Below are 27,659 nucleotides of genomic sequence, written 5' to 3' on the forward strand. Positions count from 1 at the left end.
TTTCAACATCTCTGGAAATTCATCTTCCAGAGATTGCATTTAACTGAATGGAATAAAATATTACCATTGTTCACAGCTATCTGAGGTAATTAACAGTTAATCTGTTCAAAGTAATGTGCAAGGGTTGTATATATCTACAAAAATGCTTCTTTTTTTATTACAGGGTGCAACTATGCACAGTGAAGTCATTGGGCAGGTGTGTTTTACTTATGATTTAGGTAATAAAAATAGAAACTGGCTGGCAATGTTGGCACACACCTTTAATCCCAGACTTGGGGGGCAGAGACAAGTAGATATGTGAGTTGCAGGTCAGCCTAGTTGACATAGCAAATGTCAAGGTCAGATGGGTCTACATAGCAAGTCTAGGACAGCAAAAGCTACATAATAAGGAGACCTTGTCTCAAAGCCACAACCAAAATTTTTAAATAAATTAAAATCTGACATTCATTAGTAGAAAATGTATAGTATAATTCTTCTATGTGTCATACTTAAAACAACATGATCTTGCAGTAGCAGTTAGTGTAAAAAGCCTTTCAAAATTGTATGTGCTAGGTAAAACTTGGCCCACTGTGTGGTAGTGTTGAAAGGTGAGTGAACCTCTGCCAGATGGCAAGGAAAGGAGGGAAGAGGAACTGGATCAAGGGAACATGCCACAAAAGGGATTAGTGCTAATCTTGGGCTTACTCCCATAATTTTGTTTCTTTTAATGCAGGGTCAAAGCACATTTGCTATCTCTCTACACATAGCGTGTTCCCTTTACAACTCTTCAACATGTTGTAAAACAGCTAAGCAGGCCCACGGTAGAAGCTAAAATGATGAAACTACCTGATCTTGGATTTTCAACCTAAAAAAGAAACTATCATCAAAATAAATTTAATCTCCTGGTAAAGATCTAAACATTAAGTGTTTTGTTACAGCAACAGAAAATGACAGAGCACATTATTTGTCACAATATTTATTATATTAGCTGTATGTATTATCATGTCACAGTTAAGGTGTCATTAAGAGAAATTTCTGACATAAATTTCTAACCTGAGGAGGCTCTTCAGTGTTTCTTAAGCAATGTATCAGATCCCTGGCCTCTACCCAGGAGCTGATGATCAGCAGCTCCCAACATCCAGTTAAATAAACAAGAATGTCTCCAGACTCGGTCAAATGTACCTTCACAGACTATATCACCACTCATGTTTTATGCCTGGTCAATACTCAAATATTTGTTGTTAAAGTAATTATGTTTAACATTACTTGTATCCATATGTATAATACATAAGTTGGTAAGTCTCTCTTCATTACAATTTTTTATAAAAAAGAAAAGTCAGGTGGTGGTGGTACACACAGTAATCCCAGAATTGAAGCAGGGAGTCAGAGCCAGGCAGATCTCTGTGAGTTCGAGGCCAGCCTGGTCTACAAAGCGAGTTCCAGGACGGGCGCCAAAACTACACAGAGAAACCCTGTCTCAAAAAAACAAAAAAAGAAAAGAAAAAGAAAAAGAAGAAAAATGAAAATACTATAAAAGTATTTGACAGTGATCTATATTTTCATTATTGAGATACCCCTGCATGATTAAACAATTTCTCAAAAATGGTTCACTGTGATCTTTCCACAATTGATTCTTCTAGAATTAAGCTGGAAATGACAAATGATTAAGCAGGATTCTTTTCTGTATGAATATGCTGATAAAAGGCTACTCACATCTCTCAGAAAGACTCCCTGTATTCATAAAATGAATTATCAAGAGTGACCTCATAATACAATGAGAACAGATCACACTTGGGAAGACTAAATATTACAAACATTTATTTCACACTAATGTGCCTGGCATAGAGCACAAAGACAAAGGTGAAAGATCTCTGTTTTATTCAACGAATTCCTCAGTCCTAATGAATTTTCCTCAATGTTTGCTAGAATGTCTTTTGGGCCAGGTGGTGTTGGTGCAAGCCTTTAGTCCCAGGAATCGGGAGGCAGAAGCAGGCGGATCTCTGTGAGTTTGAGGCCAGCCTGGGCTACAGATTGAGTTCCAGGAAAGGTGCCAAAGCTACACAGAGAATCCCTGTCTCAAAAAGGGGGGGGGAGGTCACCATAACTTCACTTTGACATAAACTGGAAAAAATGCCTGCTGTTCTTTGGGGTGCCAAGTCTAGAAATATTGCATATCTGCTGAGTTCATAGTCTTCCAGCAAAGCTCACTTAACTTGTAATGACCATAGTGAGGCTTAGAATTTCAGGCTAGGTCCAGAGATATAAGAAAAAGGTCTCTGAGGGACAAGTAGCCACTCTGCCACCCAGTATTATTCCATTGTACACAGTTTGTGATGTATGCCAATGCTTAATTTCTAAATGTTCTTGATGTTCTTCAACACTATAAGACTTTTCCTAGATTGTGCTGTCTGATACTTGCTTAGGTGTGATGTATGGTTAATGAATGGGCTTTCACCATTATAGGCATTCCTTTCTCAATTGAGTTCTCTGATGCAAACTGTGGTGAAATTTCTACTGGACAGATTCCATGATTATTCCATTCACAGAGATTTTCCTCACAGGATTATTTCATATTTAACAAGGAGTGACTTTTAGACAGTTTTCTAATGATTACATTCCTAGAAGAGTCTTTTGCCAGTGCAGACTTTCTCGTGCATATTAAGGCATGAATGATGCCAAAATGATTTTCAACTTTAATTATATTCATAGATTTTTCTCAGTTATAAAAAGTATTTTCCACGTTCATGACTTTCGTTGAGGTTTTCTCCAATATGAGTTAGATATATTTAAAACATGTTTAAAACTTCTATATTTTTTATATTCATGTTTCCTCCTATGTAAATACTTAGATGCATTCCAAGTTTAGACCTGTAGTGTGGGACCTTTTCCCATATGTATTACATTTATAAAAATTTCCTCTTGTGTGAGTTTTCTCATTACATTTTATGGGCAAGTTCTGGTGAAACTTTCCTTCACATTCAATATGTCCCTAATGTTTCTCAAACCTGTGAGGGTTCTCTCATGTTAACTGAGAACTGTTTTACAGAAAGAACACCTATACTACACACACTCAAGGGAATGCTTGGTTGGAGTATTTGAAGCATTCTGAGGCTTAAATAAATGTCGTTCTATACCCATCCTCATCATAATTCTCCATGTCTGTGAGTTCTCTGATGCCTACTTAGGTTTGATTTCTGTGAAAATGTTTTTCTACATATATTGCATTCATAGGGTTTCTCCCCATAATGCATCAACTCATGTAATATGAGAGATGATTTGTAACCACACATTGTCCCACACTGAATGCATTCATAGAGCTTTTCACCTGTGTGAATTCTATATGCTTACTAAGGACTAACTTCAACTGAAATGTTTTCCCACACTTATCACATTCATAGGGTTTCTCAACTGTGTGAACTTTCTGATGAGTTCTGAGGTATGACTTATTTTGAAAGGCTTTTCCACATTCCTCACATTCATGTAATTTCTCACTGTTGTGAATTCTCTGATGCCTCCTGAGGTCTGACTTTTGGTTAAAAGCTTTCCCACACTCATTGCATGCATAGGGTTTCTCACCAGTGTGAGTTCTATGATGCATGTTGAAGTAAGACTTGTTATGGAAGGTTTTACCACATTCTTCACATTCATATGGTTTATCCCTCTTTTGAGTTCCCTGATGCATTTTGAGGTATGACTACTTTAGAAATGCTCTTTCACATATGAATGTTTACATTCATATGGTTTCTCACCTGTGTGAGTTCTCTGATGTATTTTGAGATACCAGTTATGTTGGAAGGTTTTACCACACTCATAACATTCAAAGGGTTTCTTGCCAGTATGAGTTCTCTCATGTAAAATGAGGGCTGACTTTTTCCTGAAGGTTTTATCACATCTAGTACATCCATAGGGCTTTTCTCCTTTGTGAATTCTCTGGTGATTAGTAAGGGAAGATTTAGTGCTAAAGAGTTTCTCACACTGGATGCATACATGGGCTTTTCTCTGGTTATGTGTCCCCAGATAAACTGTAAGATCTTATTGGCTAGTAAAGGTTTTTTTTTTTTTTACTTTCAATGCATTTACAAGATTTGCTCCCTGAGTATGTTTCTTGGTGTTCACTGAGGATGCTATCCACATTGTAGAAGCCTAAAAGGACCAAAAAAATCATTTCTGTGAATTACACTTTAGGTTTTCTAATGGACTTCTCATGTTCATGTGAAGGAATTTTTCCAATCTTACTAGAATAGTGTTTTAAAATTACATGAAGTATAAATATATAAACAGTATATATTAATTTACATACTGAAACACACTAACAGGTTAACATATTTTTCTCACTTTATTTTGTTTTTGTGAAGAAATATTTTGTTAAAATATCAAGCTGGGTGGTGGTGGTGCACGCCTTTAATCCCAGCACTTGAGAGGTAGAGGCAGGAGGATCTCTGTGAGTTTGAGGCAAGCCTGGTCTAAAAAGCCAGTTTCAGGACAGGCTACAAAGCTACAAAGGGAAACCCTGTCTTGAAAAACAAGCAAGCAAGCAAGCAAACAAACAAACAAACAAATAAAAATTAATTAATTAATTAATTAATAAAACATCCATTAATTGCTAGGCATACTTTTCCACTCGGATAATGGTTACATTTTTTTACACTGCTCTATTCTCATATTTACTTTGATATATGACAATTGTGAACTTTTCTCTCTGGCATTCTATTTATTCTGGTCTAAAATTGGCAATAATTTCTAGAACATCTTCTTTCTAGAATATGAGAGAAGTCCAATGGACAGCTTCCTAACCTGAAGCTTCCCTTATGGCTATGAATTTCTATCTTAGTTTGTTTAGAATTACTGCTTCAGGAGTGGTCATGTATTGTGAGTTTTTTAAACATGAAATTTCTTCCTTACCACTTCCACACAAAACAGATACCAGTAATTGAGGTCTTAACTGAAGAACATTTTCTATTCTATTCAAAACCAGAATAAATACAAGGAAACACCTGTCCACCACCACCCTGGGGAAATATGTATGCTGTATGTCATCTCTAAAGTGTCTAGCTACTTGTGATCACATAAGCTTTGACATTCACCTACAAATTGCTGACACACACTCCTCTGTCTGATAATCCATAGCTTCTCAAGGATCTTATCATGTTTGCAGAGATATTGCTTTTTTTAGTTTCATAAAAAGTAGAATCTTCTGTTATTTCTCATTATTTTTGTTGCTTTAGAAAAAGAAAAAAATAGAGGGGAGTGCTACACTCAGACTATAGTCCCCATTGAAAAAAGACGAAGAAGAAGGAGGAGGAGGAGGAGGAGGAGAGGAGAAGAAAAAGCCTAAGTTCTTTTTTGTTTTTTGTTTTTATGAGGTTTTTTTTGTTTGTTTGTTTTTGTTTTTGTTTTGTTTTGTTTTTTTAGACAGGGTTTCTCTGTGTAGCTTTGTGCCTTTCCTGGAACTCACTCTGTAGACCAGGCTGGACTTGAACTCACAGAGATCCGCCTGGCTCTGCCTCCCAAGTGCTGGGATTAAAGGCATGCACCACCACAGCCTGCGCTGAATTCTTAAATATGAAAACTTAGTTCTCTTATTCTTGATTCTTAAGTAGGAACAACTCTTCCTATGCTGGGTCCTCCTGCTTTCTTACGTCATGCCTCATAAGTCTAACTTTTAGATCTCTTTCTCTATTTTCTAATCAACAACCTAAGTAAAATACTCTATAACTTAAACACCATCTGTTACTCACTACACTCTGGTTCAATATTACACAGAGTTGTTTGTGACTCCTTGATGTAAATAAACTTATCTGACCTTTACCAAAATATTAATTGCATGAAATAAGGACATTAGTCTTACATTTTTATTGATGTACAATATATAAAATGACCAGCACTTGAAATTTGCTTCATTAAAATGTGCTAAAACAAAAACAAACACATGAAAAAATGTCTGAAAACAAAATCCCCCATGAGATTGGAGTGTAAGAGGCAAATGAAACTATGAAAAAAGAAGTACCAGAGGAAATTATCAAAAAACAGACGTCAAAGGTTAGACTTTGGGTATAAATCTTAGAAAATTTTCATCAAATGAAAGATAGTAACATATTCAAGAGAATTCTCCTTGTAGAGCATGTAATGAACAAGTTTGTCCCTCAGATATGGAACTTGTGATAAATTGGTAAAATGGCCAACCTATGCTAGACATGATCTCCCCATCCATGAGTACGATTAACCCGGCAGGCTCTGGTTTGCAGATTCATTTGCTGTCCATGGCTCTGCTCCCTGTTCCAATTTGAAGATCAACTCAGGTTTAGAGATACATTGTCCTGTTAATAAGAAATAATGTAGGACTTAGAGAAAATTTCTGCTAATAAGGTTCTTTGAAGGAAGACAAAAACAGGTTTTAAGAATTTTGCAACCAAAGTGTAAATGTGCACCTTTCATTAGAGAACACTGAACAATCATAATGTGTGGCCTAGAATCTTACCCCTAAACAGCTTTAGATCTCACATTTGTTCATATATTTACTATACTGAAAGTGCTTGCTCCTGACACTACTTACCCAGTGACAACAGGTTGCTGTATGTCTCCAGCATCACATACCTGTATAGCACCCTCTGAGTATCATCAAGATTCTGCCACTCCTCCCAGGTGAAGTTCATAGTGACATCCTCAAATGACACCAAATCCTGTAACAGCACATTTCTCCTCAATCAATTACTCTATGCTTATAAACAGGAACATGAAGATACAGCTTCTCTTTAGGAGTGGAAGGCTCTCATATATATTTTACATTACAATTTACCTTGCTTACATTGTGAAGAAAAAAATATCAAAGAACTATTCTGATATTATTAATTTATGAATGGTGTACAATGATTACCTTATAGATTAAAACATTCCCATTCTGTAGGCTGTTGTTTTGCCTTGTTGAACGTATCCTTTGCTCTACAAAAGCTTCTCAGTTTCAAGAGGTCCCATTGATTGATTGTTTCTCTCAGCGTCTGTGCTACTGGTGTTATCTTTAGGAAGTGATTTACTATGCCAATGCATTCAAGACTACTTCCTACTTTCTCTTCTAGCAGGTTCAGAGTAGCTGGATTTATGTTGAGGTTCTTGATCCACTTGGACTTAAGTTTTGTGCTCGGTGACAGATATGGATCTATTTGTAGCCTTCTACACGTTGATATCCAGTTATGCCAGCACCATTTGTTGAAGATGCTTTCTTTTTCCATTGTACACTTTTGGCTTCTTTGTCAAAGATTATATGTTCATAGGTGTGCTGGTTAATGTCAGGGTCTTCAATTCGATTCCATTGGTCCACATGTCAGTTGTTATGCCAATACCAAGCTGCTTTTATTACTGTAGCTCTATAGTAGAGCTTGAAGTCAAGGATCATGATGCCTCCAGAGGTTGTTTTATTGTACAGGATTCTTTAGGCTATCCTGGGTTTTTTGTTTTTCCATATGAACTGGCCCTCTGAATAGGTGAGTCAGTTGATTGGCTTGATCTGTTTGGGAGGCATCTAGGCAGTGGTACCGGGTCCTGTGCTCATTGCATGAGTTGGCTGTTTGAAACCTGGGGCTTATGCAAGGACACTTGGCTCAGTCTGGAAGGAGGAGACAGGACCTGCCTGGACTGAGTCTTCCAGGTTGATCTCAGTCCTAGGGGAGGATTTGCCCTGGAGGAGGTGGGGCTGGGGGTGGGCTGGGGGAAGCGGAGGGGAACAGGAGGGGGGAGAACAAGGGAATCTGTGGCTGATATGTAGAACTAAATGGTATTGTAAATAATGATATAGAAAGGAAAAAAAAGAAGCTAACAAAAAAAGCAAAACATTCACTGTTGGTGTAAGAGAACTAAAGCTATTCAGGTAACTAGGCCTTAATCACATAGGGATGCATGTGAGGCATGAACATACCCAGGCCTCACTTTCCCTCTTAGGAGTTGAAGGCAGCCTCACTACTGTCATGTTGTATGGGTCATGCAATAACAATCGCCACTCCCAAAGAAAGAGTGATCCTTGTCACTAAGTCATGCAGCATAAGTCATATGTTAACCAAACCTGCTTCCTACAAGACCTCAGGAACCTTTGAAAGTATAACCTTTGCTTTACCTGGAATGGCTGAAACACTTCTTCAGCACCCTGTCTCAATCACACAAGCAACCACTCACCATAGTAATAGTCCTATACATAGTATCACATATAGGTGAATGAACCTCCCTGTATTGTGACAACAGGAAAACATAAAATTGAAGAAACTGATTGTAAAGTGAATGATTCTATATTTACATATCTAGACTAATTCCTTTTTTTTCTTTTTCTTTTTTTTTTGGGGGGGGGATAAGGGGGTTGTTTGTTTTTTGTTTTGGTCTGGTTTGGTTTTGGTTTTTCAAGACATGGTTTCCCTGTGAAGCTCTGGCTGTCCTGGAACTCAATATGTAGTGAAGGCTGGTCTAGAACTCAGAGATTCACCTGCCTCTGCCTCCTGAGTGCTGGGACTAAAGCCATGGGCCACCACAGCCTGGCAACTACTGGGAGAGAAGGTTTCTCTGTGTAACAGTCCTAGGCTGTCCTGGAACTCACTTTGTGAACCAGGCTGGCCTTGAACCCACAGGGATCTACCTACCTCTGCTGGGATTAAAGCTGTATGCCAGCACCACACAGCTAGATATATCTAGACTGACTTCAATGGTAAGTGCATGTCAGAAGAGCAGCAGGTGGCAACTGAAGTCAGAGAAGTCAGCCTACCAGGAAGCAAAGCTTTGATAGGTGAATCTTGGATAGGAAAGTCCCTGAGGGCTTCAGCCCCAAAATGTCTCTTGCTACTTCTGTGCCTATATATGTTTGCTGCTGTCATTTTTCACTGGTATCTGGCATGGTGTGAATGGGCATGGGGGGATCCCCATTCCTTTAATCGGGTATGATTATCTCATGAAAATATCCTGTTCTGCTGGGCATATTTACCTGTGGATAATTGTGAAGATGATTTCCTCCTAAACTGTACTGTAACTAAAGCAATGATTATACACAATAAGAGTGTTGATTTAAATAGGATTGTTTGTTATTTTATTTTTTGTTTTTTTTTTGTTTATTTTTCAAGACAGGGTTTACACTGTGTAGTTTTGGAGCCTGTCCTAGATCTCACTCTATAGACTAGGCTGGCCTTGAACTCACAAGTTCTGCCTGGTTCTGCCTCCTGAGTGCTGGGATTAAAGGCGTATACCACCACCACCTGGCTTAAATAGGATTTTGATGATTGACAGGCTTTAATAAATACAGTAAGAGGTTAGAATAAAGGTTAGCTTAGTGAGAAAACTAATACAGGTGAAAGTAAGATACAATGTTGCCCCTGCTCCTAATAAAGCAGGGGTTGCAGAGGATAGAAAATAAGAACAAGAAAATGTCTCTTGAGGAGTGCTATAGACATTGACTAGTGACGTAGGTTAATGATTAAGAAAAACAATTGAAGCCAGGCAGTGGTGGTGCACACCTTTAATCCCAGCACTCCGGAGGCAGAGCCATGTGGAACTCTGTGAGTTGGAGGTCAGGCTGGGCTACAAAGTGAGTTCCAGGACAGGCTCCCAAGCTACACAGAGAAACCCTGTCTCTAAAACCAAAAATAAATAAATAAATAAATAAATAATAAATAAATAATAAAAAAAAAAAAAGAGAGAGAAAAGAAAAAGAAAAGAAAGAAAGAAAGAAAGAAAAAAAAAACAATTGAGTCCCAGTAGCCCAGATAGCTTAAATTCTTTATCCTTAATGTTGGGAGATGTGCTCACAGGTTTTGGTGTACATCGTAGCTAAAGCAAAGTATTAAATAAATAATGACTTGAGGTTAGGGAAAAATGTTTTTGTTAATTGGCTTTGAGGTAAAAATATCTTGGAAAATATTTTAAGGCATACTTTATTAGTTCACCAACTCTGTGGCTTCCTCCTCAATCCTTGAGTTGCTGCAGCCTGGTCCTCATGGCAGCAGTAGGTAAGCTTTATATGCTGACTGGTATTCCGTACAGATTAAAGGTGTGTATTCTGACATTCCAATATTTCCTTGCCCATACAAATAACTGCTTATTACTTGTTATTATTAAGACCTACTAATTACAAAATTATAGTATAATAGTATGAAGTTGTATCAGAACAGGTAAGTGAACTGAGCAGATCTGGATTTCAACAGCTATCCCATAGTAAAATTAGAAAGGCTTATGGGATAGTCAGAAGGAAGAAAAGAGAGTGAGACATGGGAGTGTTTTCAGATACAGAGGAGGAAACACACATACACACACACACAAACACACACAAAAAAAATGAAAATCTTGCTATGAAATTCCTATTGCACAGGTAGAGGCTCTCCAAACAGACTAAGGTTAAACAAATTACTACTAGATAAAGATTGGATTGAAAAGACTTCTTTAAGTAAGTTTTAGAATATTTTGAAATGGAGAGATGGCATAATGGTTTAGCAGTTAAAGGTGCCTGTCATCAAGCCTTACACACTAAATTCTATCCCTGGGCCCACATGTTCCTCTGATTTGTACCCATATGTGTGTATGCTTGAACATATATGTATGCACACACACATACACACACATACACACACACACACATACATAAATGTAAAAAAGAATATTCTGAACTGAATTTTAAAAAGATGAGTAAGGTAAAAACTGGAGACCACAGCATAAATTGCTACTAGAGGGAAGCTGTTGTATGAAATAAAATATTAGGAAGAATAAGCTAAGATTGGCAATCTAAGTTTGAGCCTTTTGAGAGTAGAAAAACTAAAATTGAATACAGCAATGGGAGAAAAACAAGAATCAAAGAATAAATCAATGAAATTAAAATAAACAGTTAGCATACAGAGCACACACACAGAGACACACCACACACTCTGCTCAACAACTGAGGGTTAGAACTATTCTGGACCTGAGTTCATTAGAAATCAAAAGAAACACTTTTAATCCCAGCACTTGAGAGGCAGAGGCAGGCAGATCTCTGTGAGTTCAAGGCCAGCCTGGGCTACATTGTAAGTTCCAGGACAGGCTTCAAAGCTACACAAAGAAACCCTGTCTGCAAAAAAAAAGAAAAGAAAAGAAAAGAAAAGAAAAAAGAAAAGAAATTAATGGGACATAGGCTACAAAGTCAAGAAGAAGGCAGATATTGATGACAAAAATCTTGATTTTAGTGTTAAAGAAGAAACAGAAAAGACACCAAAACAGAACATTATATTGACCCAAACTCAAATCCCCAAAATAAAATGCCATATATGCTCTGAATATAAATCCTTTAAATAAGAAACCAGTATCAAATCAAGAGTCTAGGAATGACTCAATATTCAGGAATTAAATACTATACTTTGAAATAACCTTTGAGCTAAGCAAGTATACATGAAGAATAATGAAGTAAACTTGGATACTGACTTTTGGAACTGGTCCACAACTACTGGGCAATTCTTCCATCTATGGTGGAAACTAAATCCTCTTAGGCCTTATCTGTAGCAACCGGTTTGATCAATGAAACATGGCAAAGGTACCATCTGGAAAACTCATAGGCTAGACTGCAAAAACTCACACAGTGAGGGGGTCCCTGCAAGTGTCATACAGGGAAGGAAACAACTGAAGAGATAAGAATGAAAACTGAGGGCTGGGGTTTTAGCTCAGTGGTAGAGCACCTGCTTAGCAAGAACAAGGCCCTGGGTTCAGTCTTCAGCTCATAAAAAAAAATGAAAACTATAGGCAGGTGGTGGTGGCTTATGCTTTTAATCCTAATACTTGGGAGGCAGAGGCAGGTGGATCTCTGAGTTTGAGGACAGCCTAGTCTACAGAGGAAGTTCCAGAACAGACAAGGCTACACAGAGAACCCAATCTCAAAAAGAGAAAGAAAAGGAAGAAAGAAAGAAAGAAAGAAAGAAAGAAAGAAAGAAAGAAAGGAAGGAAGGAAGGAAGGAAGGAAGGAAGGAAGGAAGGAAGGAAGGAAGGAAGGGAAGGGAAGGGAAGGGAAGGGAAGAGAAGAGAAGAGAAGAGAAGAGAAAAGAAAGAAAAGAAAAGAAAAGAAAAGAAAAGAAAAGAAAAGAAATCTGGTGCAGATTGACTTTTTGAACCTAGATCAGACTTTGGGGAGTCTAATGCCAGGTATTCATTGTCAGCATATTTAAAACACAGTACAATTTGGGAAGAGGTTTCTAGGCAATAATTGGTCCAATCAATCCAATTTCAGGTGCACAGTAAAGCTCAAAGTGTGACTACAAAGAAACTCATTTACAAGGTACATGTGACCATGAGGGTGAGTTCTATAGCTCAAAGACCTAGAATTTAGATTGGTGTATGACCAAAGCATAGAGGTGAGCAGATTATAAAGTACATGGAACATCTTCCGTAAAGATTTCTAACTATCTAGGAAGAGAACAGTCTGGAATAATAATTCTGGTGAATTGGGCAACCCTCTGCCTCTATAGCAAAAGCTAGGTGAGATCTCTCTCTGTAGCAAAAAGTGGGTGAGGTCTGCCTCCACAGAAAGGAAAAAGGTCACCAGGTCATTAACAAAATCCACTCTCACTCAGCTTTCTGGATGGAATAGTGGTATTTGGTTTTTAACTCCTCCATTGAGGAGACACTCCTGCAATGATTAACATTCCTGGTTCTCCTGGGGCTTCTCTGTGAGTAAAAGGTCCTCTGTGCCCCCAACAACACAGCTCTGTTAGGAAGCTAGGCATTAGGTAGGAAATCAAGCTATCCTGAGACAACCAAAGAAGCACAATAAAAATCCAGAAGAACCCTTCTTCCTAGGACACATGGAAATTCCTGCAGCTGCCCACTGTCAGGCAACAGTGAGTGTTCTTGTACAACATCCCAGTTCTGCTTTCAGTGACCCACTCCAGCTTCCAGATCACTGAAACACTGAGTTAAAGCCAGCTAGCAGAGAATCCCTATCACAGAACCAGCAGTCATAAACTATTCTAAGTTGTCACATTTTTAGGATGGTTTTTGATCCATAATTTGAATATGAAAGATCCTCCACAGATTCATGCACCAGATGCTTGGGCATAAACTGGTGACATTATTTTTAGAAGTGAAGAAAACTTCAGGAAGTTGGGACCAGCTAGAAGAAATAGATCACTGGGGTCATGTCCTTCCTTGTACATTAGAGTCTCTGGCCCTTTATGGCCTCTTGATTGCTTTCTATAACCAGGAGAATAAGCTTCAAAGCCATTCATACCTACCAGTATGATATATGATATTCTTTTCCAGTACAGGAGACCAGGACACCATAGACTCAACTTGCAATTACCATGAGCAACAACAACAAAAGTCCTTTCCAATAGGTTGTTGATCTCCAGTTATCATGCTACAACAACAACAAAAAGCCTACTTCAAGAATAGCTGGCTAAATAAAATATAATCTGTTGTGTAGAAATGGGATTTTATTTTAATAAATTTATAAACGATGAGTGTGTCATTGCAAGTAACTTGAGGGCTAAAGGTTACCCAAAATCCAAGATAGAAGGAAACCACAACACTTGATGAGGGAGTGAAGGGTGGTCATGAATGTATTGTCAGAAATGGGTAAAAAATGTGGAAGAAGTAAACAGGGATATGATCAAAATTCTACCTAACAGGACACGCAAAATGGTCAGCTGAACTGATATCTCATGGGTCTGTCTAAGCAAATTCCTGGGGAAATGTACAAAGTACTACCTAATTACCTATCTCTACCTTTGGAAAAGCTGCAGAGGACAGTCCAAGCTATATAGAGAAACCATATACCAAAACACCAAAAGAGTCTGTGTCAAATTGACATTAAATTAGTGAACACAATACATACCTGTGCTCCAGCTTGACAACATTAAGTGGAATCCCATAGGTAGAGAATATTTTTATGGTGCTAGAATGCAGCTGAGTGTCCTGAGTACACTTAAAAGGGGCTTTAACAGCCAACTAGAGCCTGAGTCTCTAAGACTACTCTCTTAATATCTAAGCATAATTATTTAATGTCAAGTACACAAAGACAAGCAAACAAAAATCACTATGAAATAAGGTTACTTTATGGAATATGTGGACTACAGAATAATAGGTAATATGGTCTACCATTTTTCATTTAATAGTATTTTAATATTTAATAGCAATAAGGAAAGTAACATTACAGTAGGGAGTACTTAAAAATCACTTGGTACTGGACTGCAGATTTGCCCCATGGAGAAGTAAGGCCAGACAGGGTTTTTGAAGGTGCCAGGAGGGTACTTGTATATCAGGGAACTCTTGGCAACATTCATAAAACTTAAACATCCCTCCTCACAATCAAGAAACACACCAACTCGGCCCAGTGGCTTCTCTATATAGTGCTGGAATACTGGGCATGTGGTGAGGAGGCTGTAATGATTACCCTCCTTCACACACACAAGAAGAAATGCACCTTCAGGTTCAATCAGTTGTTCTCTATTCCTTAACAGGGAATGCTTACAGACCCCTATAGCCCAGTCCCAAGAGTCCTTCAAATTAATCTCCCAGTAATATTTCCCTAAGATGAAGCTCTGTGATCTCCAGTAAGCAGAATAGCATCCAGCATAATCCGCAGATGTATCTTTATGGTGAGGTCTGAAGCTCAATCTTCTCATCGCATTAAAGAGGTTTATCTTGTGTTGGATGTGGTTACGTTTGGTAAGGAAATGTGCACTGTGGGAAGAAACAACGTTAGCTAAAATGACCGTTTACATTTCTCAGGTGAGTGAGGTCCATAGAGTCTTCGAGATTTTAAAAAGAGAAGGCTAATACCTGAGGTTAAATTTGGCTCAAATACACCAAGGTCAAGAATTTCCACCAGAAAAGAGTGGTAGCATGCTGAAAAGTTTTTTGAAAATTTTAGATGCTGTAGAGGAGGGAATCTCAACCTATTTCTGTCAGGTAACTTTTAATTACACCTGCCTAAGGGAAGATGTGTGCATTGCAACAAGGGCCAGAGCAAAGGCTGTGCTCATGGATCTACATGAAAAGTTATGTTTTGTAGATATAAGTAGTGATAACTTTCATATTGGTGTTTTCATTGGCATCTAACTGAGCATATTTACACTCAAGGAGAATGTAAATATGCTCTAGAAGTGGATTCCTGTATGTATCTGTCCTCCTTTAACCTCTGGTTCCTCTGATACTCTTTCTCTGTGAGGTTACAACTGACTTTTAGTTCTAACAGCGGGATTTAGACACTGCCTCATGTCCTATCAATATGTTTCATTTTCATTGCTCATGATACATGGCTTTGTCTGTTAAGTTATTTTATGATTCTTTTTGGTTCCTTTGATAATAAGGTCTGTGTATTTGTCCTAGACTGGCATAGAACTCGATATGTTCACCAGACAATCCTCAATCTCATTGGCAGTACTCCATACACTAGGTTTTTGATGTTGGGATTACTAGTGTGCACCTCTTTATCTTGTGTATTTTTTAATCTATGGAGTAAAATGCAATGTAAGAAATTAAATTTTAACACATTGAAAGGAAAATATCGCCAGGCGGTGGTGGCGCACGCCTTTAATCCCAGAACTCGGGAGGCAGAGGCAGGCAGATCTCTGTGAGTTCGAGGCGAGCCTGGGCTACCAAGTGAGTTCCAGGAAGGCACAAAGCTACACAGAGAAACCCTGTCTCGAAAAAACAAAAAAATAAATAAATAAATAAATAAAGGAAAATATCAAATATTTTTATGACTGGTTACAATTTCTTTTGAATTATACGGTCCAGAGTTAAATAATCATTCTATTCAATAAACAACGGATACTCTCTTTTCAGCCACTATTACATACCACATGATATTAGTTTGCATTCCATTTATTGGTCTGTTTGTCAGATGACCATGTGATTCAATAACAATACAAAGTTACTTACCTATACATATTTCTGGGTGTTTGCAAAGGTTTTCTCATTATTGAAGGGTACCTCTGGTCATTTCATCAGTGGAGACACTCACCTTAGAACAGGTTGTAACTTTGAGTCAGTCCAGTGATGGATAGGGCATTCAGTTCTGTCTTAATAGGCTGCGGCATGCTCAGCTGAGCTGCATTGACTCACTCCTGAAAGGAAAAGAAAATATTGACCTCTGTGGGGCTACAGATATCACACACAGTAATTAGGAAAAGCTTCATTCCAAGTTCAGCCAAACACCTCAGGTTACACAAGCCTGACAACTTGAGTTCAATCCTGGGAACCCTTGATGGAAAGAGAAGTTGTCCCCTGAAAGTTATCCTCTGACCTGCACACAAGTGCATGTACATGCACACACATTCACACACACAGAAAAATAACATAACATATAAAAGAATCCCCAAAACATCACATTAAAGCAAGTGAGTGTTTTCTATATAAAAGACATCTGCACTTTCCTAAGGCAACTTGGACAATTTTATAGCATATTTCAGGGTGTCCTGTCTTGCACTGATGGTTAAACTCACCTTCTGAAAATGTCATCCAAACCCTGCAAAGTAAACTAGAAAAACTTAGACATCTGAAGAAATGAAATACAGTGTCTGTATCGAAAGTTCATATAAATGTCAATCACTATCACACCAGTCTATCCTGGTAAATTATATTCATGTCTTAAGATAATGACAAACAAATGGATTAGCAGAACTCAAATTCTTGATGAAATCAGACTGGAGAGTCAAATTTGAGAAAAACATAGGTATCGACTGTACATTGCTTTTGAACCCCTACCTGTCTGCAAAGGTAACTTTTTATGTCTACAAACCATAGGGATACTTTAGCTATGGATACTTCAAAAGGGTGGCCTAAGCCCTGCATGGTGCTTCACATGTGTATTTCAGAATTGCAGGGTTAGAGAAATGAGCATTATTCTGAGATGCAATGTATCATTTACTACCAAGTAGGATCCTTTCTCAAAATGCCAACCTCCTCAAGGACTCTCAAAAACACAGTGCTCAAACAGAAGAAATTAAGCCATAGGTTACTTTAATATTGTGCACAATATATAAGTAGAGGTAAAGAATGTTGGAAACAGAAATTACTGAATTTCAGTTATCAGAAAAGCAAGGCACAAAAGCCAAAAGTTAAGACATAATCCCTGGAGAATCTATGAAAACAGTTTCAAAAAGCTTTTTCTTTCAAGACTATTACAGAATTTTGTTTCTCCAGAAAATTTGTGAAAAGAAACTCCCTTTAAAAATGCAGGATATGAGCTCCCAGCCTGCCCCTGACTTCCCTTCTGGTCCAGAGAGTCTGCCCCCGACTTCCCTTCTGGACCAGAGAGTTGGACAAGAGAACTCCCTTTTGGACAAGAGAGAGAGTCTTCCTGAATCTGTCAGCTCTTTCTGAAACAAGTACACTGATAAGACGAAGAAGGAACCACAAGGAGATGGGCAGACGTCAAGGCAGAAGTACATACAGCAAAATGAAGAGCAATACAGCATCACCAGAACCTAGCCCGCCTCCAACATCTAGACCTGAACACCAAAAATTGGAAGAAGCAGAAGAAAGTAGCCTTATGAGTAACTTCATGAAGAAGGTAGAGGCTTGTGTAGAGGAAAAGACAAGAAAATTGGAAGAACGCTGTAAACAACTAGAGGAAAGGGCAAACAAATTAGAAGAAAACAATAAAGCCCTCCAAGAAAACAATAAAGTCCTGGAAGAAAACATTAAAGTCCTGGAAGAAAACAATAAAGCACTGAAAGAAAATCATGAAAAAGCAATGGAACAAACAAAGGAAACAGTCCAAGAACTGAAAAGGGAAATTGAAAAAATAAAGAAGACACAAACAGAGGGAATGCTGGAAATAGAAAACCTGAGTAAAAGATCAGGAACTTCGGATGCAAGTATAACCAACAGAATGCAAGAGGTGGAAGAGAGGATTTCTGGCATTGAAGATACAGTAGAAGAAATAGTTTCATCAGTCGAAGGAAACACTAAAGCCAACAAAGTCATGAACCAAAATGTCCAAGAAATCTGGGACACCATGAAAAGACCAAACCTACGAATTATAGGGATAGAAGAAGGTGAAGAATACCAACTCAAAGGCACAGAAAATATATTCAACAAAATTATAGAAGAAAACTTTCCCAACTTAAAGAAGTAAATGCCTATGAAGATACAAGAAGCCTATAGAACACCAAACAGACGAGACACCCAAAAAAAGTCCCCTCGACACATAATAATTAAACAACTAAATGTACAGAATAAAGAAAGAATATTAAGAGCAGCCAAGGAAAAAGGTCAAGTGACCTATAAAGGTAAACCCATCAGAATAACACCCGATTTCTCAATGGAGACTTTGAAAGCCAGAAGGACCTGGACAGATGTAATGCAGACACTAAGAAACCATGGATGTCAGCCCAGACTAATATACCCAGCAAAACTTTCAATCATCATAGACGGAAGGAACAAGACATTCGAAGACAAAGCCAGATTTAAACAATACCTATCCACAAACCCAGCCTACAGAAAGCACTAGAAGGAAAATTCCAACCGAAAGAAGTCAGATACACACTCGAAAACACAGGCAATAGATAAAGCCACAACAGTAAACCCCAAAGAAGAGAAGTACACACACACTACCACCAAAAATAACAGGGATGAACAATCACTGGTCGTTAATATCCCTTAATATCAACGGACTTAATTCACCTATAAAAAGACATAGACTTACAGAATGGATACGAAAGCAGAACCCAACTTTCTGCAGCATACAAGAAACACATCTCAAATTCAAAGACAGACACTACCTAAGAATAAAAGGCTGGAAAAAGACTTTCCAATCAAATGGTCTTAAGAAACAAGCAGGGTAGCCATCCTGATATCCAACAAAATAGACTTCAAACTAAAATCAATCAAAAGAGATAAAGAAGGACATTACATATTCATCACAGGAAAGATCCACCAAGATGAAGTTTCAATTCTGAACATTTATGCCCCAAACACAAGGGCACCCACATATGTAAAAGAAACATTACTAAAGCTTAAACCACATATAAAACCCCACACATTAATAGTGGGAGATCTCAACACCCCACTTTCACCACTGGACAGATCTCCCAAATCGAAACTTAACAGAGAAATAAAGGACTTAACTGATGTCATGACCCAATTGGACCTAATAGATATCTACAGAACATTCCATCCTAACAAGAAAGAATATACATTCTTCTCAGCACCCCATGGAACTTTCTCTAAAATCAACCACATACTTGGCCACAAAGCAAATCTCAACAGATACAAAACAATTGGAATAACCTCCTGTGTTCTATCAGACCACCATGGGTTAAAGTTAGATCTCAACAACAACAAAAACTACAGAAAACCTACAATCTCATGGAAACTGAATAATGCTCAACTGAATCACCAATGGGTTAAGGAAGAAATAAAGAAAGAAATTAAAGACTTCCTAGAGATCAACGAAAATGAGGACACCACATACCCAAACTTATGGGACACTATGAAAGTAGTGTTAAGAGGGAAATTCATAGCACTAAATGCCCACATAAAGAAGTTGGAGAAATCTCACACTAGTCACTTAACAGGACACCTGAAAGCTCTAGAACAAGAAGAAGCAAAGTCTCCCAGGAAGAATAGACGCCAGGAAATTATCAAAGTGAGAGGTGAAATTAATAAATTAGAAACTAAGAGAATAATACAAAAAATTAATGAAACAAAGAGTTGGTTCTTTGAGGAAATCAACAAGATAGACAAGCCCTTATCCAAACTAACCAAAAGACAGAGAGAGAGTATCCAAATCAACAAAATTAGAAATGAAAAGGGGGACATAACAACAGACATTGAGGAAATCCAGAGAATTATAAGGTCATATTTCAAAAACCTCTACTCCACAAAACTGGAAAACCCAAAAGAAATGGACATTTTTCTGGATAAGTACCACATACCTAAGCTAAATCAAGACCAGATAAACTATTTAAATAGCCCAATAACCCCTAAGGAAATAGAAACAGTCATTAAAAGTCTCCCAACCAAAAAAAGCCCAGGACCAGATGGTTTCAGCACAGAATTCTACCAGATCTTCAAAGAAGAGTTAATACCAATACTCTCTAAATTGTTCCACATAATAGAAACAGAAGGAACATTACCAAACTCCTTTTATGAGGCTACAATTACCCTGATTCCTAAACCAAACAAGGATACAACAAAGAAAGAGAACTACAGACCGATCTCCCTCATGAACATTGATGCAAAAATACTCAATAAAATATTGGCAAACAGACTCCAAGAACACATCAGAACAATTATCCACCATGATCAAGTAGACTTCATCCCAGGGATGCAAGGGTGGTTCAACATACGAAAGTCCATCAATGTAATACACCATATAAACAAACTCAAAGAAAAAAACCACATGATCATCTCACTAGATGCAGAAAAGGCATTTGACAAAATCCAGCACCCCTTCATGATAAAAGTCTTGGAGCGATCAGGAATACAGGGAACATACCTAAACATAATAAAGGCAATATATAGCAAACCAACAGCCAACATCAAATTAAATGGAGAGAAACTCAAAGCAATTCCACTAAAATCAGGAACGAGGCAAGGCTGTCCACTCTCCCATACTTATTCAATATAGTACTTGAAGTTCTAGCCAGAGCAATAAGACAACATAAGGAGATTAAGGGGATACAAATTGGAAAGGAAGAAGTCAAGCTTTCCCTATTTGCAGATGACATGATAGTATACTTGAGTGACCCCAAAGATTCCACCCAGGAATTGATAAAGCTTATAAACACCTTCAGCAACATAGCAGGATACAAGATCAACTCAAAAAAATCAGTAGCCTTCCTATATACAATGGACAAAGAAGCTGAGAAGGCAATTAGAGATACATCACCCTTTACAATAGCCAAAAATGACATAAAATACCTTGGGGTAATACTAACCAAGCAAGTGAAGGACCTATATGACAAGAACTTTAAGTCCCTGAAAAAAGAAATTGAAGAAGATGTCAGAAAATGGAAAGATCTCCCATGCTCATGGATAGGCAGGACCAACATAGTAAAAATGGCAATCTTACCAAAAGCAATCTACAGATTCAATGCAATCCCCATCAAAATACCAACACAATTCTTCACAGACCTGGAAAGAATAATACTCAACTTCATATGGAAAAACAAAAAACCCAGAATAGCTAAAAGAAACCTGTACAATAAAACAACTTCTGGAGGCATCACAATCCCTAACTTCAAGCTCTACTATAGAGCTACAGTAATATAAACAGCTTGGTATTGGCATAAAAACCGACATGTGGACCAATGGAATCGAATTGAAGACCCTGACATTAACCCACACACCTATGGACATATAATTTTTGACAAAGAAGCCAAAAGTGTACAATGGAAAAAAGAAAGCATCTTCAACAAATGGTGCTGGCATAACTGGATATCAACGTGTAGAAGGCTGCAAATAGATCCATATCTGTCACCGTGCACAAAACTTAAGTCCAAGTGGATCAAAGACCTCAACATAAATCCAGCTACTCTAAACCTGCTAGAAGAGAAAGTAGGAAGTAATCTTGAACGCATTGGCATAGGAGATCACTTCCTAAATATAACACCAGTAGCGCAGACACTGAGACAAACAATCAATCAATGGGACCTCCTGAAACTGAGAAGCTTTTGTAGAGCAAAGGATATGGTCAACAAGGCAAAGCGACAGCCTACTGAATGGGAAAAGATCTTCACCAACCCCACAGGTGACAGAGGACTGATATCCAGAATATATAAGGAACTCAAGAAATTAGACATCAAAACGACCAACAGTCCAATTGAGAAATGGGCTTTAGAATTAAACAGAGAATTCTCAATAGAGGAAACTCAAATGGCTGAAAGACATTTAAGAAATTGCTCAACATCCCTAATCATCAGGGAAATGCAAATCAAAACAACTCTGAGATACCACCTTACGCCTGTCAGAATGGCTAAGATCAAAAACACTGAAGACACTTTATGCTGGAGAGGTTGTGGAGCTAGAGGAACTCTCCTCCACTGCTGGTGGCAATGCAAGCTTGTACAACCACTTTGGAAATCAATATGGCGCTTTCTTAGAAAATTGGGAATCAATCTCCCCCAAGATCCAGCTATACCACTCCTGGGCATATATCCAAGAAATGCTCAATCATACCACAAGAGCACTTGCTCAGCTATGTTCATATCAGCATTGTTTGTAATAGCCAAAACCTGGAAACAACCTAGATGCCCTTCAACTGAAGAATGGATAAATAAATTGTGGCACATATACACAATGGAATACTACTCAGCAGAGAAAAACAATGACATCATACGGTTTGCAGACAAATGGATGGATCTAGAAAAAATCATCCTGAGTGAGGTGACCCAGACTCAGAAAGACAAATATGGTATGTACCCACTCATAGGAAGATACTAGATGTGGAACAAGGATGACTGAACTGCTACTCACATCACCAGTGAGGCTACCTGGAAAATGGGACCCCAAAAAAGACATGGAGAAATGGATGAGATCTACATGAACAGCCTGGTCATGAGTGGGAACAATGAAGAGCGACGGTCGAGGGAAAGAGAGTGGGAGATCCTAGCTGGATCAAGAAAAGAGAGGGAGAACAACGAATAGGAGACCATGGTAAATGAAGACACATGAAAAGGGGAGGAAGCAGAGAGCTAGGGAGGCCCACGGAGATCCACAAAGATACCGCCAGAAAAGACTGCTGGCAATGGACGAGAGACGGCAGGAACTGACCTACTCCGGTGATGGGATGGCCAGACACCCTGTTAGTTGTGCCATAAACCCCATCCAAGGAAGGTCTGAGGAATCTGGATGCAGACATCCACGGCTGGGCCCCTGGTGGAGCACTGGGAGTCTAATTAGTGAGAAAGAAGAGGGTTTATATGAGCGAGAATTGTTGAAGCCAGGGTTGGATAAAGCACAGGGACAAATAGCCAAACGAATGGAAGCACAGGATCTATGAACCAAAGGCTGAGGGGCCCCCAACTGCATCAGGCCCCTGAACGGGTGAGACAGTCATTTGGCTTGATCTGTTTGGGAGGCAGCCGTGTGTTGGTGCCGGGTCCTGGGCTTGTTGCATGAGTTGGCTGTTTGAATCCTGGGACATATGCAGGGACACTTGGCTCGGTCCGGGAGGGGGGGACTGGTCCTGGCTGGACTGAGTCTACCAGGTCGATCCCGGTCCTCGGGGGAGACCTTGATCTGGAGGAGGTGGGAATGGGGGGTGGGATGGGGGAGGGGGAGGGGGGTGAGAGTGGGAGAACAGGGGATTCTGTGGCTATTATGTTGAACTAAATGATGTTGTAAAATAAATTTACTTAAAAAAAAATGCAGGATATATTGAAAGCTATCTTAGTATAACAATCACCACTGTGGGCCTAAGTCAATAAAGCCTCTTCCTGCACTTCTCCATGCTCACCTGCAGCAGGACCACATATGGCTCCTGGGACATTGCCATCAGCTCCTGATATATTACTCTTAGTTCTTTTCTCTTTTGGACCATCATGGCTTCACTTGTCCTGAGTTTCTCTAAAACACATTGGCCTTCATTTCTCATAGACTCAATGTGTTTCTCTTCCTCTTCACAGAGGAGTGGATGTAGCTTTCTATACTCTGTCCTGATCATTTCTTCCCGAAAAGTCAAATAGTCCTGAAGAAAAAAAGACATTCCCAATCATATTTGCAAAGTATTTTGTCCTCCCTCATTCCATCCTCCTATGCTTAAATTCCACAAATGACTTGTATAACTCTGATGCATATACTCTGATTGACTGTCTTCACATCTCAGAAAAGGTAAATGCCTTCGTTCCATTTATTTCTTCCTTATTAATTACACAAGCAATCCAGCCCTAAGATGCATTTACACCTATATGACAGGTGCAGAGCTGCCTGAAAAAAAGATTGATCATTCATATGTTCACAAAGTTATGAAACTCTGCATGTAGTAATTAGAATTCATGGTGTAGTCATAAAGTCTAACGCAGTGTGCAGAACCATCAGCAATTCACTCATTCGTCCCAGACTCTTCTGCCAGAGGCAGACCATTCTTTCCAAGAACAGGAACTTATTATACACTCAGAATTACAGGTGAGCAGGACACATATTCCAAGTATCCTATCCTAGGACTTATATTCAAATCTTGAATGGTGAATTTTGAAAGTATCTGCATCAAGCAGATTTTAAGCATGGTTCTCATACTCACCATCCAAAGAGTTTTCATTCTGTTCTCTGCCTCTAAATTCTCCTGATTTCTTGGACCTTCTCCCATAAAGATGCCATTTGCTTTAAAAGTCTATCCTATAAAAAATCAATGAATGTCAATTTTGAAAAATATAATTGATTGACAGACTCTTTGGCAATTAATACAATTATTGTAGTGAAAGTACCAGAATTAAAATTATCCTCCATTTTTTTTCTTTTCATAACTATGAATTTTAGATTAGAACACAGAATTAGAAAATGCAGCTTCCCCTTTTGCTCATGTATATTGATGAATAATTTTGATTACATGCTTGGCTGTACCTGACACCAATGTACTTTTTCGAATTTAGTCTCCAGCCATAGACACTTTTAAAGATAGGAAGTTGGTATTGCACTTTCAGTGACCTGGGCATAATGTATCATAAAATACAATTGATCTTTATACTCATCGGTCTCCCAAAGGATGTTTACAGTCCTAATCATCCTTTCTTCATTAGCTGTTATTAAAGGTACACCATTCTGAAAACAGTGTCTTTGTCAATATGAGGACCAGTATCTTCCTGTGGTTTGCTAAGCCTACCTCTCTCCAGCTTGCAAGTTCTCTCAGAAGCATCACTTACCATTTGATCCTCAGCAGCTGCTTCAATGGGACAGTGTCTGTGTCCTCTGTGCTCATGGGAGTTAGAGCAGAGTTGACAGAGGAAGAGCCTATTGTCAGCACAGAAGATCCTCTTAGTATCCTTGTGGGTCACACACTTATGCGCCTCAGAGCTCAGGTCCTTCATGAGGCTGGCTTGTCTGACAATGGTCACCAGCTTCTTCAGAACAATGTTGGTTCGCCATTCCTTCCAATATTGTTCCCTACACATAGGGCATTGGAAAGGAGGTTGGAAGTCTTCCCAGGAAAGTTGGAGGCAGGCTCGACAGAAGCTGTGACCACAGCTTATGGTGACTGGATCTGTCAGGCAGCTCAGGTGGATGAAGCAGGTAAGTTCTTTCAGGAAGGCCTGTGAAATGTCTGACTCCATTTTTCTGAAGGAAGAAAAGCAGAATTGCTATTATTTGACCCCAGAGAAGCCAGAAACAGCAAAAAAAAAAAAAAAAAAAAAAAAAAAAAAAAAAAAAAAAACCTGATCTGTGATTTAATTCTGTGTATGGCAATGCAGGCTTCATTTTTCAGGAATAAAAAATCAAGATAATTATAGGATTGCAGTTGCTGATATTTCCTGTTTCACTCTTCTTGACAGAAATATAGATTAATCTGATGTCCTTCTGAGCCATTCTACCTGTGTCTTTTTTGGAGACTCCATTGAAATTAGTGTCTTGGTTGCTGGTCTGAGACATGCTTTCCAAGTGTTTATAAATAAATATACACTAGAGTGATCAAACTCCTTCAAGTCCACATGTTTGCCTTTCACTACAGACATAGGTAGGTTAAGCACACCCTTCCTTGTTGGCTATCCAAGAAAACACTCCCTATTTCACATGGTCCCTAGTAAATGCTTTGCTTCATTTCTGATTTTAGCATCTTAGTCCTTCACATCCTCCTGCCCACCCCTCGCCACTTGAAGGCAACATTAGTTACTTGACTTCTTTCTGATGCAAATAGTTAACGAGAATAAGAATTAGGGAGGCTCATAGTTCAAGGATATGTCCATCATGTTGGGGAACAAATGGTGGCAGCAGCTTGAGGGAGCTGGTCCCATTGCATCTAAAATCAGCAAGAAGAAAACAAGGAACTCTTGCTGTTCAGCTCCTGTTCCCTTTTCCTTACTTTGAGACCTCAAACCATGGAATGGTCAAGTGATCTCATGAGCATTTAGTGTGGATCTTACCAACTGTAGTGAATCTAACCCCCAATCATCCTTCAGAGACATCCCCAGAGGTTTCTATATCTGTCCTAAATCCCATCAAGTTGAATTCTAGGGTACCCTCTGTGGAAACTTGTTTGTTTATCAAAGATACAGTTCCTGGCTTCAGTTTATTGGATGAACCTTGAGGCATAAATGAGGCTCTCATGACTATAGAAGAATTTCCTATTCAATCAACAGGTACCCATTGTTCCTTCTTTTTGAATTTCTACACAAATAGAGAATCTTGGATTGACTGAGATAAACATCCCCCAAATAACTTCAGCTTCTGTGGTCTGAAGCAAATTGAGTCCATGGCTTTAGCTGGTGATCCTATTTACCTTGAAAATAATACTAATACTCATTGTCAAGTTTATTTTAGAAAAGAGATGAAGACTCCAATGCTCCCTTCCTTAACTTACCTAATTACCCCCATTTGGTATTTTTTTCTGTATATTAGATACTTCTTTTTTTGAATGCCTAATTCTGTATATTGAAAGAAGGAGGAGGTCTTAAATACAGGCTTAGAGCACAATGGGAGGACCTCAGAGAACAGAAGTTCACTACTGATGTTTTACAGTCTTGAATCTAAGCTGTTAAGGCCCATTATGCAGGATATACAGACATGGAACTTTCCCAAGAAAGACACGAGGATTGCCCAGTGACAGAGAAATGGCTGAGATCTACATGAACAACCTGGACATGAGTGGGAGTAATGAAGGGCAAGGGTCGAGGGAAAGAGAGCCTGTGGTGAAGGAGTTCTTTGATCCCCAGGAAGCAAAATAGCAACCAGCAGAATATGCAGATGCATCTTTATGATGAAGTCTAAAGCTCAATCTTCTCATGACATTAAATAGGTTCATCTTAAAATGGAGCACGGTTATGTTTTCAAAGAAAATATGAACTGTGGGAAGAATCAACATTTTAGTTAAAATGATCATTTCTATTTCTCAGGTGAGAGAGGTCTGTAGAGTCTTCTTGGTTTTTAAAAAGATAAGGCTAAGGCTTGAGGTTCATTATGGCTCATGATACAAAGTGAAGTTTTTCCACAAGAAACAGAATGGTACTACGAATTTTTTAATGAAACTTTGTAGGTGCTGTAGAGGAGGTTGCCTCAGCCTACTTCTATCAGGTGACTTTTAATTACACCTGGCAAAGAGAAGATGTATGTATTGCAGAGAGGGCCAGAGCAAAGGCTGTGCTCATGGGTCTACATGAAAAGTTATTCCCATTATATAAGTAGTGATAATTTTCATATTGGTGTTTTGACTTGCATCTAACTGAGCATATTTATACTCAAGGAGAATCTAAATATGTTCTAGAAGTGGATCCCTAGATGTAATTGTCCTCGTTTAACCTCTAGTTCCTCTGATACTCTTTTCCTGTGATGTTACAATTGACTTTTAGGTCTATGAGTGGAATTTAGACACTGCCTCATGTCCCATCAATTTGTTTCATTTTCATTGCTCATGATACATGGATTTGTCTGTTTAGTGTTTTTATAATTTTTCTTTTTCAGATCCTTTTGTGATAGGACCTTGGTATTTAAAATCCTTGAGTGGAAACCGGGCAGTGGTGGCGCACCCCTTTAATCCCAGCACTCGGGAGGCAGAGCCAGGCGGATCTCTGTGAGTTCGAGGCCAGCCTGGGCTACCAAGT

The 27,659-nt window shown here is 38.7% G+C and overlaps 1 pseudogene; it reads right to left on the bottom strand.

The window, feature by feature from the left end:
• Positions 1 to 14,121: 14,121 nt before the first annotated feature.
• On the bottom strand, positions 14,122 to 25,178 carry LOC114690989 (annotated as a pseudogene).
• Between the last annotated feature and the right edge of the window lie 2,481 nt (positions 25,179 to 27,659).

The sequence above is a fragment of the Peromyscus leucopus genome, chromosome 7 (genome assembly GCF_004664715.2).
Source record: "Peromyscus leucopus breed LL Stock chromosome 7, UCI_PerLeu_2.1, whole genome shotgun sequence".
NCBI classification, from domain to species: Eukaryota; Metazoa; Chordata; class Mammalia; order Rodentia; family Cricetidae; genus Peromyscus; species Peromyscus leucopus.